Source organism: Columba livia, chromosome 9, assembly GCF_036013475.1.
Source record: "Columba livia isolate bColLiv1 breed racing homer chromosome 9, bColLiv1.pat.W.v2, whole genome shotgun sequence".
Lineage (NCBI taxonomy): Eukaryota > Metazoa > Chordata > Aves > Columbiformes > Columbidae > Columba > Columba livia.
In genome coordinates this window covers 12,199,607-12,208,513 of record NC_088610.1, presented here as the reverse complement: position 1 = coordinate 12,208,513, position 8,907 = coordinate 12,199,607, and the positions used below count along the sequence as shown (strand labels likewise).

The window sequence follows — 8,907 nt, the reverse complement described above, 5'->3', positions numbered from 1 at the left end:
ATTGGTAAACAATATTTTAAATTTTAGAAACATGTAGCTCTCGGACTTAATTTATCTGAAAATGGAGTAATCATGCACATAAACATACTGAATCCCATTGAACTTTCTAATAAAATAAAAAAATACTGACATTTGCGGGAATAACTAGTTTCACTTGATACGTCCCCTCAGAAAGTAAGGGACAGCTTCATCATAGTGTTCTTTTTCTTTTTTTCTGCAACTCCACCCTTGTGTCCATTTCTCCTGAAGCATGAAACCATCCTGACGTGGGCAGATTCCAGCTGCAGCATCGATGGGCACTTTACAGAGGAGGAATTCTGTGAAATGGGTCCATTTGGGATGTATCTCTGATCTCTCTGCTTCCTTCTGCGTGGCAGGTTTACAACATGGTAAAGTTATTTCGCAGCGGTAGGAGCTCAACTTCAGCGGCCCCATGACGGCTTCCTCCCTGTGCCCTGCCGCACAAGTCACTGCAGAATTGATTCACTACGTGTGCAGTTTTACAGCTTACTTGCTGCACTTCTTTCTTCCCTGACACAAAACCCAGCAGCTGGGGTTCTGCAGAGGCACCAATTTGGATGGAATAGGTTCTAAAAGACTATAGCAAATATTATGACCTGTTTGCAATAGGTGGCACACATAACGTCCTTTGTGCTTTCTAGAAGCAATTGGAAGGGGAGTCATCTTGGCTTTGTATAGAAAATCTATACGAATATTGTCTCCTTGGCCAAATAATTCTTTTTCTTAGATCTTCAAGTCTTACATTTATGTATATCCAGATTTATGATACTCTGCCACTGTATTTATTGTAAATTGTAAGAGTTTTGCTTAGTTGCAGGTAGCTAGAGGGTTTTAAAAATCTGTAGAATTTGATCACTGAAGCACTGTTTAAATAACAAAAAAAGTCTATAAAATCCTTTTGACCTTCTCATTATCCACAAATACAGCAAACTTGTTTTACATTAGATTTTAGAAATACCCAGGGCACATACATTTTAAATTATGCAGTCAGTCCAGGAGAAAACTGTTTTTTCCTGCATATCAGATACATCCAGACATGTATTAAGCATCTCCTGAATCTATAAAGAAATATTTCTATTCTACTTAATGAATGTGGGCCTGATTCTCTTACTTTCACTGGTGTAATTTCATTGACTACCACACAACTATAGCTGCCTCGTATCTATGAAAATGATAAAGCCAGCACTTTTGTTGATCACAGTGTGTAGCCTAGAGATACAAGGGAGATTTTATTTAAAAGTCTTATGCCAGTTGCATTAAATCTTGGTGCAAAACTGAAAGCTAACATTTTAAGGAATGTGTATTATAAATAGTTTATGAAGAACATTTTTTCTCTTCAAGTTACTGGTATTCAAGAATTCATATAATTTGTGAGACTCAACATAAAATTCCCAAATATGCTGTTAATTTTCCCCTGGGGATTTTATGTATTTATGTATATGCAGCCTGTTTTCTTTAGCTGTATTTGAAAGCTATTCCACAGTACAATGAGGTCCTAATTTTTACAGCCAATCAAAGCTGTGCCTTCTATGTAATCAACTGTTTGCTTGTATACCAGAACAAAGCAATGCCTTATGAAAAATTAAGTTTTATTTATTTTTAATATAGTGCTCAGAATATTAGGTATATGAATCACATAAACCAGAATCTAATTAAATTATCAGTTCCCACAGCAAGTTCTGCATCTTCTACAAATACATCTGAAATTGTATTAATCATATCCCTGCTTGTGAATTCCCCAAGCTAAAGCTTTTGATGTTGCCTGTTAAATTCTTAACAGAAATTACGAAGATCCAAATACTAACAGGGTAACTGAAACCACCCTTATACTTAAACAGCAGTATTTTTCAGTAATAAATTCTGACTCTCAAAGTTGTGCTCCCTTTTGACTACCAACAGGTATCTGCAAGCATAGCAGGCTTTTCTGCTCTTATTGGGCTCCTGTTTGGCACAGGAATGTGCTGCAACGGGGAACAAACTAATCAAAAACCCATCCAGATTTTTAGGTGTGTTTGTTAAGCTGCATCTTTCCCCTGGGCCAGTGGGACTCAGTGTTAAAAGGGTGTGTTTGGTATCTGAAGAGCTTCATCTCTAGCCTCATTAATCCCAGCTGGGTGTGTAACAGGTATTTCACACAACACCAGATGCAGGGTGCAGTCTAGCAAGGGAGACACGGGCTATCTCCTGACCTGCTGCTCTGAGCTAGAGACAGTGGGTTCACCTGGACTTTCCTTCTGGAGGCCACCCATCATCTAGGAGAACTTAATGCATTTAAAGCAAGCTATCTGTCTGGTACTATCCCAGTAATGATTTTTAAGTCTAAATCGAGAAGAAAAATGTCTTATGAAGCAACTGTTCTCGTTTTCTTCCTGATACACCTAACAGCTATGTACAACAGTTTTCCTGTCTGGTTTAGGTCTACTGTTCACATTTGGAATTTACTTCTGTGTGCTGTTTCAAGCCAATGTCAGGAGAGGACAGCTGCAGGAGAAAAGAATAAGTTCTTCATGCCTTTCAAGTTCTTGAAGTCATTCCCTTTGTATATAGATAAAATTTCTGTACAGAAAGTACAGTCCAGTCATAGATATAAACTAAACGTAAAACCTGGTGAGTAACAGCAGCAAATATCTCTCAGATAGACATGTAACTGCTGGTCACACCTGTACAATAAGTGATGCTGGGACAAATGTACCCCATGGATACACTTAAAAGGGGACTTAAGTGTACCTGTCTTGTTCACCAAACATTACATGAAGATTTGGAATGTTCTTCTCTCTTTCCATTTGTTTTAATAAAGCAAAAATTAAGTTGCTAGTTAAGGAACTATCTGCCCTGATACAGCATTTGCGGATATCAAGGGTCTATGTACCTGAACATATAGGTTGCAAGTAGCTCACAGACACTGTGAGAGATAAAGTGATACAGGTGAGAACTCAAAGCCCATGTAGATGGCTTTCTACATTCAAGTTCTACATAAATGACACTGGCATATTGAATTACTCATGTTTAGCCAAAACAGAGAAACCAATGGGAGTTCTGCAACTAATAGTAATTTGGTTGCTCATGGTCATTTGATCATACTTTCAAAGAGCCTTGTCTTGCTGCAAAGATTGGGTTGTAATTCAAGGGCTGCCCAGAATAGTGTACTGTCTGCAAAACTTTGAATATGAGTACGTTGCTGAGTACGTTTGATTTGGCTGGTTTCTCAGAGGGTGCAAACTAAAGCTGAACTTACTATTACTCATCAGTGGCTAACACAAGCACTTTACAACAAATAGACTAGCTACATTTGAGTTCATTTTAGGGATTTCCTTTGTGTATTCAGAACGGACAGGCAAATTATTTCAAAATTAAATATGTAGAATGACCCAGTTTATTGCAGCTTAAATAACTGTAGAACACATCTTTGAGAAATCCCAGATCCATAGAAAAATACATTACCTGCAAGGGTGTAATAAGGCTGAAGGGCTGACTATTTTTTCCTAAGCTAGGCTAATTGAAGAGAAGTAGAGTGAGTGTAGCTCACTTGTGTTCTCTCTGTAGTATGACATAGCCTCATCTGCCTGTGGTCGCACAAAGTCTGTGATGGGGCATGAAAGTAAATCTGTAGCTTAGTCCCTCTGTAGCATCCTGACTGCTGTAAAAGAGAAACCAGCAAAAAAAATAGAGTAGAGAAAGCAAGTAGAGAAAAAAGGAGCTTCCTCCCTAGTTATCTCCTCACTTTATATTTTTATGTCTTTATGTCTTTTGTGTTTTGAAGTCCTTGCAAAATTTTTTCCTTGTAGCAGTTATCTTCAACACAAAATACTCTGATATCCCACTTATCTGCAATTTTAGAAGGCTTCGTGCACCACATTCATATTTAGCAATTGTTAGAATTATGGCTTTATTAGTTCCCAATATTTGTTCATTCAATACGCAACAGAAAGCAATCTTAGCTCAAAGAGTTTTAAAAAATATTTTCCATAGAAGTTAATGCCTGAAATACATGAAATAAAGTTCAGTATAATTAATATAGTAATAGTCTCAGTCACCAAAAGGAAATTGCAGAATGTGGGTGTCATGCTTCTACCTGTTGCCTAGCAATGTTGCATACGTGTGGCGCAAGATTGATAGATATCACCCACTCGGATCGCTGGATTCAGACCTTCACCGCCAAGTTGTCACTTGGAAAAACTGCCAAGAATCAGAGAGAGAAATAGCAGATGGGAAGAGAAGCACCACAGGGTAACTTCATCTTGGTGTCCAGCACCACACTACCCCAAAGATCTGGGATGTTAAATTTTTTTGAGTCTGTTTTTCCAAATGTCTACATGGATATCTACATGTATATAAATACATATATATAAGAAAACGTGCTGCCTAGCTAGGTATATCTGGGTCATGCAAGTTGAGATAATGATATCCTGAAATCAAAATGGCAATTCAGTTTCATAATTTTTAGTGACTCACACTGCATTACCTTTAAGTAGGATGAACAGAAAATTCTCTGATATTATAGATAATTATAATGTTATTATAGCACTCCTGATAGCAAATGCTAAAGTTAAGACTAAGATGCAACACTGTGTTTTAAGCGACTCATACCTTCTCAAAATATACTTATTGCTAAATTTTTCCATGATCCACTTGGCTTCAAAGTCAGCTTTTTCTGATAAATCTTTCTATGGAATTAGTTCTGCCATTTTTGAACCAAGTCGAGGAGCCTCCATATGTTCTATTTTAAATTCTGAGCTTGCATAATTCCAAAAAATGACTAAAGATAGAAGCCTCAGACCTGACAGATTTTATAATTCTCATTAGAGGAAGAAAATAATCTTGGTTTGAAGAAAATTAATTAAGTGTTTAAAAATAATGGCATCCAAAACAATTTCTTGCACACGCACAATGACAGTCTGAAGACGGCTTTTCAGGCCAAAATTGTTTTAACTACTGTTATATAAGAAAGCACACTCTTAACTGTTTAAAATCATTACACTTGAGGAAAGCCTTATTTGTTTAGTCCCATCCATTAATAAGTATTCATTAAAATAATACCAAGCACCAGAAAAATCTAATTATAAAAAGACCAAACAATCAATCCAATAGAGCATGAACTGAGCAGCCATCTGTTGAACAGTCCCAATTGCAAAGAATTCAACATCCATCTTAGTCGCAGAAAACAGAGGAACTAACTCAGAAGCCAAGGAAGGCGATGTAAATAATAATGAGCAAGAAAAGTAAAATAAATGGGAATTATAGTTGATCCTAATGCCCATGAAGTGTGCAGATTGCTTTTTTTCTTTTTTTTTGATAATGCAACCGTGGACCATTGATGGATGCTGAGGACAGTGAGGGTACCAGCCCAGGCCATCAAAACTCACTGGTAATATGGAGAGGGATGCGATGGCATACAGCACGTAGGGCTACTGTCATCAGCAAGCTCCTCTGGAGCCTGCAGTGTCAGAGCTGCACCAGCTCCAGCACTAAGCCTGGGCTTGGTGCCTCCACTATACAACTGTACAAATATCAGCTCTGTAGCTCATATTAACATGGAAACACTTCCCTAATGACCCACTCAGGGAAGGGCTTTTTGTGTTCACAAAGAGTATCTTAATTGCGTTGCAGTTTTGCTGACATTTGGTGTTGTTCGAAGCACTTTAATAAGATTTTCAGAAGTATCAAACGACTTAAAATTACAAGTATCACTAAGCACTCTGCTACCTCCCAGTCAGTTCCTGGCACACCCACACAGCAGTTGCTGCTCACTACAGCCAACTCCCACGCTGAGTTTGGGACTTGGGGTCTCTCACACAGATCTTAAGACCCAAGCGAGGCAGGTGCATGAAAAGCTACTTAGAGCTAATTAACAGTAAATGCTAAAAGCAGTGGTGTTTTGGGCCTCCCCCTTCCTCAAGGTTGGGCTCCTGAGCCAGCTGGTGGGCTGGCAGCTCTCCTCGTGAGGAGCAGAAGCCCAGTTCTGCTGTTGCAGGTATGTACCTGTTCTGTGTTTTTGAGAGAAATGAATAGATATCTCTTAATTTTCTTTGAAGATATAACAAGAGGAAGCAGTTTGAGGGTTATTCCCTTTTATATAATCTTCTAGAGCTACAGTGGCTGAGAAGTGAAAGATTTTAGTTGGTTGCATGTATCCTGAGTGGTTCAAAAGTGTACCTTTGGGCATGTGTTTCTGACTAGGAGGGAAAACGAGGAGGGTGTGTCCTTTTTGATGAGATGGACAAACTTTGTGGCAGGGAGTGAAAAATCATGGTCTTGCAGTAGAGAGCACACAGGAGAGTTAGGAGGCTAGAAAGGAATTGTTGTGTTCACCACCCTATTTTTAGTTAATACTGGCGTAAAGCAAAATGTTTTCTACAGCCATGAAAGTGGCTTTAGAAACAGTAAGATGTGGAAGTACAAACTTATGAGAAAGAGGGCTTGGTGCTCTAACGAGAGGATTTTGCTGACGTTTCTGCGCTATTTCTTGACCTTGACATGACGTTCGTCTTTTGTTATCATTAATATGCGTTTTCTTGGCAGCTGGTGATACAAAATGATGACTTTTTTTTCCATGTGACAAAAGAGAAAGTACTTCTCTTGGTTTATAGCTGAGGGAGCAAGCCAGGGAGCCTTGTGTTCTTCCCACAGCAATGTAGGTATCCTGAGAAAGATGTGAGGTAGGAGGCCCTGGAAGAGTGTGTGCATTACTCTTAATCTTCTTGCGTGTCTCCTAGTATGACTAGGCTGAATTCCAGTTTGGCATTTAAATTCCACTTAAATGTTGTGATAACATTCACTTTGAAAAGAACCACAGTAAGGTAATGGACCAGTTTAGTCTTGCTGAAGCTTATTTAAAGATACACACCTTCCAGCTTGAAGAATGTAACATTTTAGCTCTGTTCTGCCTATAAGGAAGTCTTTTCTCAACTAAAAGGGTGGAAGGGTGCCAATAGCAGCTGTGTTATTTGGCAAGCAGGAGGTAACCTTACAGTAAACAGCTGTCAACTTCACTGTCTAGCTCAATTTTAATGGCTCAAAGACTAAAGAGAGTTATGATTTTGCCTGAACCCTTGGAGTCTGGGCTGAATTACTCAGGCCTACATTTAAGCTATCACATTAGGGTCATATGACTTGTCTACATAAATTCCTCAAAGGTGCCATTAAAATGTCAGTTTTTAACTTGGCTAGAGCTACAAACTGCTTCAGCGCAGTTTAAATCTCTGATCTAGTACAAAACAATCAAAACAGAATAAAAGGGATACTGTGTGGTTGGAGGCACTGTCACTTTTCACCACGGGCAGGTGCACCCCATCATTCTGGGCTGGTCTTGTTCTGCATGCAACAGAGAGTTAGGCTTAGCCTGACTAAAACGATAGCATTGTTTATTAGGAGACTTGGAGAATTTGACCTTTTAACTTAATTTCAGAGTGTCCATGTCAATCCCTTTCCTAGTTCTTGAATGTCCATCAAAACGTAAAAAGGATTCCCAGATACTCAAAGTATGGACAACCACTTAAAATTCCCTCCATTTTAAGAGAAATACTTATTGTGATTATTAATGGTATCAGAATATTGATAGGGATTGGAAAGCAGAAAGGACCATAACTTTTAAATTAGGCCAGTGGCAAGTACAAGTGTGAATCACAACTTGGAAAAGAAAAAAAAAATTACAACAGTATTTGGAGACGACTGTGCTGAATAGTGATTTGTGACCATTTCTTATGCATAAAGAACATTTAAATCTATGCTGAAATTCTGCACTAAGGCAAGTAGCTTCAGTTACTGCTGTGGACTAGGCACATGTACTTACCTATCTGTCAGTGACAGCAGACAATTAAAGCAGTAATTTAATTGAGGATTCTGGAGCAAAGAGTGCTGGGATGAATATTGATACCTTAATGAAGGATCAAGCTGTGGTAATGGGTTCTAGTGGTAATGTGCAGTATGATGAGCTAGGGTTTTGATTTGAGGAAAGTTAAATAGAGATGCGAAACTATGAGTCAGTGAAAAACTCTAAATTACAGGTGAGTAGCTACGTGTAGTTTCAGAATCAGGCATATTTGCCTGCACCTAGTATGCCTGGTAAATATACACCTGCATGATATTGATATTTTTCTTGCAGATTTGAGTAAGGCTATGCATTTTCTAACAGTATGGCTGAGTACTGAAGTACTGTCTGTTACAGAAGGCAAGGGCAAATATACTCTTCTGTACTTATGTTTTAAGCTGTAATCTTTATATTAATCTGTTACTCCTACTCCATAGGACTCAGAAATCCTGCAGCACTTCTCAAAAAATTATACTGCAGTGCTGATGAGTGTATCTTGAAAATGGATGTTGTTTGGAAGATAAACTTGTGCCCTGCAGAGGAGATAAAATACAGATTTATTGAAGCAAACAACAACAAAAAGCTGTATATTGGATTTTGAGTCCTTTTTATATTTTAGGGTTTATAAAATCAGGCTCTTTGCCCTTTATATTGCAAGTCAAGCAGGAACAATCGGTGAAAGTTTTCTTGATCACCCATCTTTTATGTCCACTTTAATCAAGCATATACCAAATTCCAGAGTGATTTGAAGAGAAATACCATATTTCTTTGCTAAAAACAAAGGAGAGAGATAAAATTGCTCCTAATGCCTTATCAATCACGGTTTTCTTTGATATCAATGGAAGTTCATTTTCATGATACCTCACCGAATGCATGGAGGCACTTTCAGTACATTCAAATTTATTTCCAAAGGCTTGTGCCTCTTCACTTAGGACTGGATTTATTGCCTCTGCAAAAATGCAGGTAAAACAGGCTTTATGCTGAAGAAACAGGCAAAGCAGGAGGATAGGGTAGAGGTGGCCATGGAAAGAACTCCTCCATATCCACTCCTCAGTACCCTGGCTGAAAGCAGAAACTAT

General features: G+C 38.4%; 1 long non-coding RNA gene across 1 annotated transcript in view; it reads left to right on the top strand.

The window, feature by feature from the left end:
• Positions 1 to 5,452: 5,452 nt before the first annotated feature.
• The window catches only part of LOC110365914 (uncharacterized), a 48,886-nt gene continuing 45,431 nt past the window's right edge, over positions 5,453 to 8,907 (top strand). Inside the window, exon 1 of the long non-coding RNA XR_002425843.2 lies at positions 5,453 to 5,992. This is a non-coding gene — a long non-coding RNA (uncharacterized LOC110365914). The remainder of the gene's footprint in view (positions 5,993 to 8,907) is intronic.